The sequence below is a fragment of the Macaca fascicularis genome, chromosome 10 (assembly GCF_037993035.2).
Source record: "Macaca fascicularis isolate 582-1 chromosome 10, T2T-MFA8v1.1".
Classification (NCBI taxonomy): domain Eukaryota; kingdom Metazoa; phylum Chordata; class Mammalia; order Primates; family Cercopithecidae; genus Macaca; species Macaca fascicularis.
Window position 1 is genome coordinate 32028389 of NC_088384.1, and position 10398 is coordinate 32038786.

The window sequence follows — 10398 nt, forward strand, 5'->3', positions numbered from 1 at the left end:
CATAATAGAAATGAAAAGCATTTGATCCCGGCTTCAAAATAGTACATATTTTCTCAGTATAACCATATTTTTTATGTTAAACGTATACATGTAGTAATTATATATGTTGAAAATATTCATGTAGTAATAAACAAAAAAAAGGCATAAAAAAAAAAAGTAGACTTTATTAGCTGGGAATGGTGGTACATGCCTGTAGTCCCAGTTACTCAGGAAACTGAGTTGGGAGGGTAGCTTGAACCTAGGAGGCAACATAGCAAGACCCTGTATCTAAAAAAAAAAAAAAAAAAAAAGAGTTTTCAGAGCAGTTTTAGGTTCACAGCAATATTGAGCAGAAAGTACAGAGTTCCCATATACTTCCTCCTTCCACACACGTGTAGCCCCCTCTCCCACTACTGACATCCAGCACAAGAGGGTCATGTTTGTTACAATCGATTAACCTACATTGACACATCATTATCACCCAAAGTTCATAGTTTACATTAGGGTTCACTCTTCGGGTTGTACATTCTGTGGGTTTGGACAAATGTGTAATGACACATATACACACCATTATTGTATCATACAGAATAGTTTCATTGCCCTAAAAACCCTCTGTGCCCTGCCTATCCCTCCCTGTTAACACCTGGCAACCACCGATCTTTTTCCTGTCTCCATAGTCCAGTCTTACTTTTGCAGAATCTTTTTTTTTTTTTTGAGACGGAATCTCACTCTGTCACCCAGGCTGGAGTGCAGTGGTATGATCTCGGCTCATTGCAAGCTCCGCCTCCCGGGTTCATACCATTCTCCTGCCTCAGCCTCCTGAGTAACTGGGACTACAGGTGCCCACCACCATACCTGGCTAATTTTTTTTTTTTTTTTTTGTATTTTTAGAAGAGATGGGGTTTCACCGTGTTAGCCGAGATGGTCTCGATCTCCTGACCTCGTGATCTGCCCGCCTCGGCCTCCAACACTGCTGGGATTACAGGCGTCAGCTGCGGGGCGCCTGGCCTGCAGAATCTTATGTAGTTGGGATTATAGAGTATATAGCCTTTTCAGGCTGGCTTCTTCCCCTTAATAATATGCATTTGAGATTCCTCTATGACTTTTCATGGCTGAATAGCTTGTTTTAATTTTATTTTTTATTTTTATTTTTGAGACAGAGTCTTGCTCTGTCACCCAGGCTGGAGTGAAGTGGCGTGATCTTGGCTCACTGCAGCCTCTGCCTCCTGGGTTCAAGTGATTCTCCTGCCTCAGCCTCCCGAATGGCTGGGACTACAGGCGTGCGTCATGACACTAAGCTAATTTTTGTATTTTTAGTAGAGGGGGGGTTTTCCCATGTTGGGCAGGCTGGTCTCAAACTCATTTCCTCAAGTGATCCACCTGCTTCAACCTCTCCAATGTGCTAGGATTACAAGCGTGAGCCACCCCACCTGGGCTCTGCTATTTTTTTTTTTTTTTTTGAGATGGAGTCTCACTCTGTTGCCCAGGCTGGAGTGCAGTGGCGCCATCTCGGCTCACTGCAAGCTCCACCTCCCAGGTTCACACCGTTCTCCTGCCTCAGCCTCCCCAGTAGCTGGGACTACAGACGCCCGCCACCACGCCTGGCTAATTTTTTTGTATTTTTTAATACAGATGGGGTTTCACTGTGTTAGCCAGGATGGTCTTGATCTCCTGACCTCGTGATCCACCAGCCTCGGCCTCCCAAAGTGCTGGGATTACAGGCGTGAGCCACCGCGCCCAGCCAGCCTGTGCTATTTCTTAAATGCAGAGATGAAGTTGCCATGTGAAAGATGCAACATTCTTATCTTCAAGGATGAGAAACTGAAATGAGAGAATTCTGTACAAACCTTGTTAAAACACTCTTATCTTTTAAGCCTCCCCACATAATTTAGTTGCTTCTTCATAACTTATTATTCTTTGTCCAATTCAGTGTATAAGTAACAGACTCTAACTTCTTCTTTGGGTCTTCATATGTCCTTATGAGGGTTCCCAACCCATGTAAAACTTGTACCCAATACATTTGTGGGACTGAGTGTGGTGGCTCACTTCTGTGATCCCAGTGCTTTGGGAGGCCAAGGGGGGCTTGCTTGAGTCCGGGAGTTCAAGACCAGTCTGGGCAATATAGTGAGACCCCGGTTCAACAATTTTTTTGTTTTTTTTAATTAGACCGGTGTGGTGGGTGGCATGTGCCTGTAGTCCCAGCTACTCGGGAGGCTGAGGTGGGAGGATAGCTTGAGCCCAGGAGTTTGAGGCTGCAGTGAGCTATGATTTCGTCACCGCACTCCAGCGCCCCTTATTTATAAATAAATGTAATGGCTAGCCTTAGGGACTCTGTGAGCAAGATTAGAGAACAGAAATCAGATGTAGAATAGCATATAAATAAATTTGTGTGCTTTTCTCCTGTTAACCTGTCATATGTCAATTTAATTCTTGGACCCAGCTGAGACCCTAGGGATGGAAGTGGAGTTTTGCCACCCCTACAGTTTCTGGTGACAAGGATGAGATCCTCTCAAGCCTAAAGATGGGATCCTGGGAGAACAAATAAAAGCAGGCACAGGTAGGAATTCTTACCAAAGTGAACTCTTCTGGATCTCTGTCTGTAGTGCCTGGTTGAAAGAGGAGAGTAAAATTTTTCCTTGTCCCTTTCCAAATTCAAACTGGCAGGAGAAAAGCATTGGTAAGAATTGATTCTTTGAGTTACGACTCTTGTGTCAACCTTAAATAATGAGATTCAGAAAATATCAGCTAGGCACGTTGGCTTATGCTTGTAATCCCAGCACTTTGGGAGGCCAAGGTGAAAGGATCACTTGAGCCCAGGAGTTTGAGGCTGCAGTGAGCTATAATTGCATCACTGCATTCCAGTCTGGGTGACAGAGACCTAGTCTCAAAAAAAAAAAAAAAAAAAAAAGAAAAAAGAAAGGAAATATGATTTTTATTCTAGTTCAAAGCTTGAGGATGGACACCCAGGAAACAGCTTCCAAGGGTTGGGGTCATTGTTCCAAAGTGGGGAAGCTAAGGTAGAAACAGAAACAGTGCCAGCAGGATTGCAACATCTTGTGTACAAATCCAGTATGTTAGATTCGATTAGTACAGCTTGCTACATTCCAAGGAAAATTGTTTCAACATTCCGTGAGAAGAAGGCAAGCTCTGAGGGCATCTTATCTCTGATGCTGCTCAGTCATTTCCAACCATTTACAGGAAAAAGCAGAAGTTGCAATTGCATACTCCATGCCTCAGGCCACATGGCCACATTCCTCCCGAGGCTCATAGTAATGTAAAGATCCAACAGTTTGGCGGTGCCTCACTCCTGTAATCCCAGCATTTTGGGAGGCCGAGGTGGCTGGATAACTTGAGAAAGGAGTTTGATACCAGCCTGGCCAACACAGCGAAACCCCGTCTCTGCTAAATATACAAAAATTAGCCCGGCGTGGTGGCAGGCGCCTGTAGTCCCAGCTACTCAGGAGGCTGAGGCGGGAGGATTGCTTGATCCTGGGAGTTTGAGGCTGTAGTGAGCCACGATTGCAGCACTGCACTCCAGCCTGGGTGACAGAGAGACACCTTGTCTCAAAAAACAAACAAAAAAAAGAATTATTTGATTTCACACTTCTGAGTTTGGTATTTGGCTCTGCATACATAGTGGCTGTTGACTCACAGCCTCCCAGAAATACAGCTTGTTTTCCATGTCTCTGTCTTTTGTGTGATTTATTATATCTTGTTTTATGTCTTGAGAACATGGCTCTGTGACCAATGAAAATCTTCTCTTTGGTTTCTGCCAGCTGGGGGGGTTGGGGGACAGGTCGTTGTTAGGCTGCCAGCCAGCTGCCCAGGAATCAGAAACACAGTGTCTCTGTCCAACGGTTTCAGCTCTCAGAGGAGTTTGTCCTACTTGTCTCAGCTTTCATTGCCTTGATAACAATTAGGATATTTGCTTGCTTAGGCTATCTTGAGAAAGACTTTGGATCTTGAGGGGGATTGCATCTTTTCCAGCCTGTTTGGGATGCTCTTCTGTGTCTCCGGTTAAGCCAGAAAAGGCATACTGATTTTAAGCCATAAAAAGGCTTATTGGTTTTGAGTCACAATTAAAGTAGGTATAACATTGAAGATTTGGACTTTTGAATCTAAAAGCTTTTTTTCTTTTTTTTTGAGACAGAGTCTCACTCTGTTGCCCAGGCTGGAGTACAGCGGCGTAGTCTCGGCTCACTGCAACCTCTCTTTCCTGGATTCAAGTGATTCTCCTGCCCCAGCCTCCCAAGTAGCTGGGATTACAGGCGCCTGCCAACATGCCTGGCTAATTTTTTGTATTTGTAGTAGAGATGGGGTTTCACCTTGTTGGCCAGGCTGGCATTGAACTCCTGACCTCGTGATCTGCCTGACTCGGCCTCCCAAAGTGCTGGGATTACAGGCATGAGCCACTGTGCCCAGTCTAAAAGTATTTTAAAGAGTGCTACTGGCCAGGTGTGGTGGCTCACACCTGTAATCTCAACTTTGTGGGAGACTGAGGTGGGAGGATCGCTTGAGCCCAGGAGGTTGAGGCTGCAGTGAACTATGATCTTGCCAACACAGTGAGACCCCATTTCTAAACCGCCCCCGCCCCCCCCCCCACAAAAGGGTGATTTCATCCTAAACAACTGTCCTATTGGTAACTAGAGAAAGATCAAGTCAAAAGGAAGACACAAAGAAATATAGGCCAGGCACGGTGGCTCATGCCTGTAATCCCAGCATTTTGGGAGGCCAAGGCAGGTGGATTACGAGATCAAGAGATTGAAACCATCCTGGCCAAAATGTTGAAACTCCATCTCTACTAAACATACAAAAATTAGCCAGGCGTGGTGGCACGTGCTTGTAGCCCCAGCTACTCAGGAGGCTGAGGCAGAAGAATCGCTTGAACCCAGGAGGCTGAGGTTGCAGTGAGCCGAGATGGCGCCATGGCACTCCAGCCTGGGTGACAGAGCCAGACTCCATCTCAAAAAAAAAAAAAAAGAAATATAATGGTTAGCTTTAGAGACTTCCTTTAATCTTCCTCAACATTAAAGAGCAGAAATCAGATGTAGAATAAAAGTTAAAATCTGCATCCTCTGTAAATTCTCCTCCTCCATCCACCTGTGCTCTGCTTAACCCCCAAGTCCCTGTCCCTGAAGATCTTTCAGATATCTGGGCCCCTGAGTTAAACCTACCCTCCTCAAAACTTGGCCCTATCTCCTCAGCAAATTTCTTTTAGACCTAAAACTTCTCCAAATATCCTTTCAATGCCCAGCTGCCTAATTATCTTCCCTTTTCCTGTAAGATTCACAGAAAGCACCCCAGCCTGTTTTTCAGGCCCAAGATATACAGGTGACATGTAAATACTGATAGCCAGAAAACAGACCTAACACAGGTTCTGGGAATGAGCAGCCAGGCTTGCTTCACTGTACCTTACAATTCCTCCCACTTCCTGGGGCTCTGTCATCAAACCTCATCAGCTCCAGGCATTCCCATGTTTAGGCCGAAACCACAAAAAAATCTGCTGAACTATCGTACTCTTAGGAAAAAGAAACCATAAACATCACCCTAGATCTCTGATAACAAAAAATATGCTCTGAAACTCCTTCTTGGAGAAAATCTACATTCTTTCTCAGTTCCTTGAAAGTGTAAATCTTATCATATCTTTAAAACTTAAGTATCTGAGGCATTGGGCTGGGCGCAGTGGCTCAGCCTGTAATCCTAGCACTTTGGGAGGTCAAGGTGGGCGGATCGCTTGAGATCAGGAGTTTGAAACCAGCCTGGCCAACATGGTGAAACCCTGTCTCTACTAAAAATACATATATAAAAAAAATTAGCTGGGTGTGGTGGCGTGCGCCTGTAATTTCAGCTACTTGGGGGGCTGAGGCAGGAGAATTACTGGAACCACTTGGGAGGTGGAAGTTGCAGTGAGCCGAGATCATGCCATTGCACTCTGGCCTGTGCGACAGAGCCAGACTCCGTCTCAAAAAAAACCAAAAACCAAAAAACAAAAGTGTCTGAGGAATTAACTAGAACAACCCCTAGTATGCTCATATGAGATTTAAAAAAAGTGTTGAATGTTTAACATTTTAGATACTTTACTTCAATAATGTTTGATATTTGCCTAATATATATGTCAAAAAAATTGCCAGCAAAATAAAACTTAATAACTAGCTTTGTCTAATGTTTCATGAAGTTTTCACAATTCAAATCTAATTTTTTTTTTTTTTTTTTTTGAGACGGAGTCTCGCTCTGTCGCCCAGGCTGGGGTGCAGTGGCCGGATCTCAGCTCACTGCAAGCTCCGCCTCCCGGGTTTACGCCATTCTCCTGCCTCAGCCTCCTGAGTAGCTGGGACTACAGGCGCCCGCCACCTCGCCCGGCTAGTTTTTTGTATTTTTTAGTAGAGACGGGGTTTCACCGTGTTAGCCAGGATGGTCTCGATCTCCTGACCTCGTGATCCGCCCGCCTTGGCCTCCCAAAGTGCTGGGATTACAGGCTTGAGCCACCGCGCCCAGCCTCAAATCTAATTGTTAAACAAACTAAACTTATATAAATGCAAGTGGGAAAAAATTTGTAAATAAGTTATAATTATTATTTTTTGAGACTGGGTGTTGCTCCGTTGCCCAGGCTAAACTATAGTAGTGGGACCGTAGTTCACTGTAGCCTTGAACTCCTCTTGCCTCAGTATCCTGAGTAGCTGGGACTATAGGTGTGTACCATGATGCCTGGCTAATTTTTAGAAAAATTTTCTTGTCGAGTGGAGTCTTACTATGTTGCCCAGGCCGGTCTCAAATTCTGGGCCTCAAGCAATCCTCCTGTCCTGGCCTCCCAAAGTGCTGGGATTACAGGTGGGAGCCACTGTGCCCAGCTATAAATAATTTTTTATTGTTTTAATTTTTATTTTTGACTGACTTATTGCTAGACATACTATTTAAATAATGATTACATTTTATAAAATATGTCTACTTAAAAATAATTTCCAGGAGTTCAAGGCTGCAGTGAGCCATGATTGTGCTATTGCACTCCAGCCAACTCCCACTATTATTGAGACCTTGTCTCAATAATAATGACAATAATAATGATGATAATTTCTGGCCGGGCAAGGTGGCTCACACCTGTAATCCCAACACTTTGGAAGGCCAAGGAGGATGGATCACCTGAGGTCAGGAGTTTGAGAACAACCTGGCCAACATGGCGAAACCTCGACTCTACTAAAAATACAAAAATTAGCCAGGCATGATGGCAGGCACCTGTAATCCCAGTTACTGAGGAGGCTGAGGTAGGAGAATCGCTCGAACCCAAGAGGCAGAGGTTGCAGTGAACCGAGATTGCACCACTGCACTCCAGCCTGGGTGACAAAAGCGCACACACACACACACACACAAATCCAAAATCTTTTTGGTAATCTAAAACCTTAAAGTCAAACTAAGTTAAATTAAAAGATGGTTATTTGTTGAATATCTAGATCACTTCCAAATAAGATATAATACAGAAACATTGATTGCTGAACGTAAGTATAAGCTTATTCAACTTTGGTTTCTTACTACACGGGACCAAAAGATATCTGTGTCTCTCAAGAAACATGTCCTGGGCTGGCCTTGGTGGCTCATACCTATAATCCCAGCACTTTGGGAGGCTGAGGGAGGAGGATTGATTGAGTCCAGGAGTTTGGAAGCAGCCTGGGCAACACAGTGAGACCCCATCACTACATAGAATAATACAATTATCTGGGTGTGGTGGCCTGTGCTTGTTGCCCCAGGTATTCTGGAGGATGAGGTAGGAAGATCACTTGGGAGTTTGAGGCTGCAGAGAGCCATGATCATGCCACTGCTTGGCTCTTGCTATTGGAGCCTCCCTGAGCATGTGCCCAGCTCTGGGTGTCACACTAACAACCTGGAGAGTACCCAGAGGCAGGACCAGGATGGGAGGGCCTGGGCACCTCATGGAAACTGCTGCTGCCCAGAGCTCGGGTTTCTGTCACCCACAGGCTGGGAGGCCTTAAGAAAGTGATTCAACCTCACTGAGCCTCAGTCTTTGCCTCTGAAATGGGGATCCCAGGAATTCCTGTGGGGATATGTGAAGACTGAACGAAATGATTCACACAAAGATGTAGCCCAGTGCCTGGGGGACACTAAGCACATGCTGAGCCTTCAGCCACCTGGGAAGGGGAAAGGGAAACACGGGTGGCCACCTGGGGCTGGTGGAGGAATGAGGGGTCTGCTGGGAGGATCCTGGACAAACTCACCTCTGGGCATCTGCCCTGAACTTGGGCTGGCGTCACAAGGAAGTTGGTCACCAAGAAGAACACGTTTTCTCCCTAGGAGGCAAATCTTAAGGTTGGCCTGGTTGGGCTCGCATCGACCAGAAAGGCCGGAAGCTGGCAGCCTGGTTTATGAGGGAAGGGATGTTGGCCCCGTCCAGTCATTAACCCTGTCCCCCCATAAGGCAGATTGAAGCAGAGATGGGAGGCTGGCAGGGTTCTGGCCATTTTTGAGACCGGGAAGCCTCGTGCCCATGTCCATCTCTTGAGACAAGTTTCTTTCTCATTTGTTCAACCAAAATATCTTTTATTTTCGTTCTTATGTATTAGTTTTTTGAGACAGAGTCTCACTGTGTCACCCAGGCTAGAGTGCAGTGGCACGATTTCGGTTCACTGCAACCTCCGCCTCCTGGGTTCAAGGGATTCTCCTGCCTAAGCCTCCTGAGTAGCTGGGACTACAGGTGCACAGAGTTTCACTTTACTCGTCCAGGCTGGAATGCAGTGGTGTCATCAATGCTTACTGCATCCTCTAACTCCTGGGCTCCAGAGATCTTCCTGCCTCAGCCTCCCAAGTAGCTGGGATTATAGGCTCTAGCTACCATGCCTGGCATCAACCAGAATATTCCAACAGCCTGCTGCTTCTAGTACTGAAGATCCAGGGGAGAGTTGGGCCCGGCACCTGCCCAGGATGGAGAGGAGGTGAGTCTCCCATCCCACACACAGCAGCACTGGCATGGCAGGGCACAGGTGAGAAGACAGAAAGCTCTGCCTGTGGTCAAAGGGTGGCCAAGGATGTTGGAAGGGGAGGCTGACCCTCCAGTGCTGCCCACAAGAACACTGAATTTGGGGAATGCATGCCCAGGAAAGGAAGGTGAGGGCTGTGCAGAGGGTTCTGAGAGAGGCAGTCATTGGGATTAGGAGGGATGGGTGGCCACCATCATTGGGGGGTGGGGGGGCTCCTGAGAGTAGAAGCAGGGGCTGCAGGCTCTGAGGATGCCTGGTGTGAAAGTTCAGCCTGGCTACTGAGTGGTGTGCATCGAGCAGTAGGGAAAGGGTGAGAGGGGCATCTAAGGGTCCTCTAGGAGGTCATAGTCTCATGCAGGCGTGGCATGGCAAGTAGTGAAACATGTTGGAAGGGACAGGAAGGGGTTGAGGCTGAGTCACGGGTCTGGCTGCTGCACTAAACTAGTGGATGTCAGAGCCCTCAGAACTAGTGGATGTCACAGAGGCCATGCCAGGAGAGGGAAATAGTTGACCTTTGGACATGTGGGTGTGCACCTGGAAGACAGCTGTGCTCTGGGCAGGTGTTCACTGCGGCTACACACACCCTGGGTATCAGAAGACCAGAGGTGGAAGTTAAGGCTGTGGATAAGCTGGGTGGAGGGAGGAGGAAAATGCAGCCGAGAAGGTGGAGGAGGAGCACCTGACAGAGGTGCCCCCATCAGGGAGCAGGGCTACAGGAAGTTCCGGTTCCAGCCCTCCCACACCCCTCACCCCTCTCAAGCTCAAGCCATTAGTCTCAAACACCCCCTTCTTTTCTGTTGGCAGCCTTCGGAAATGCAGTTTCTCTGGCCTGGCTTCTCAACCCGTACCTTTTTCTACCGGAACCTCCTACACATCCCTGAAAGCCCTGTCCAGGCGTCACTCCTCTGTGAAGGCCTTCCTGAGAACGCCCAGCTGTCTCCGGCATCACATGCTTCTCTCTCGCACACACTGGCTGCATGGCGGGTGTTCAAGCGGTCAGCGGGGAAAGGACTTGCGCCGCCGTCTGCAGCACCAGGGCCCCCACCTGAGGCGGCTTCACCAAGTCGGCCACTTCCCTTTGTGTTTGGTGATGGAAATCTGGGGGTCAAGATCCCGGTCCTGGTAGCCTTTTTTGGCGAGGAGAGCCCACCTGGGGAGGAGAAGTTGGGCAGTGTGGTGTGTCCCCAGCGTGTAGTGACAGGGGCGGAGCTGGGCCCTACATGCTCAGTTCTCTCCCCACACCCTACAGGCTCCCAGTCCAGCATCGTGGGCCCTACCTCCTCTCTGGCCCCACTTCCCACTCCAGACCCCCTGAACGAGACAGAAGCTCCAGCCATGCGTCAGAGAGCCAGTGCCCTCGGACAATCACCTTCCCCAGCCAGCACCCACCCCCAGCCTCACTAGACCCAGCTCCCAGCTTCTAGACTCCCCTGAC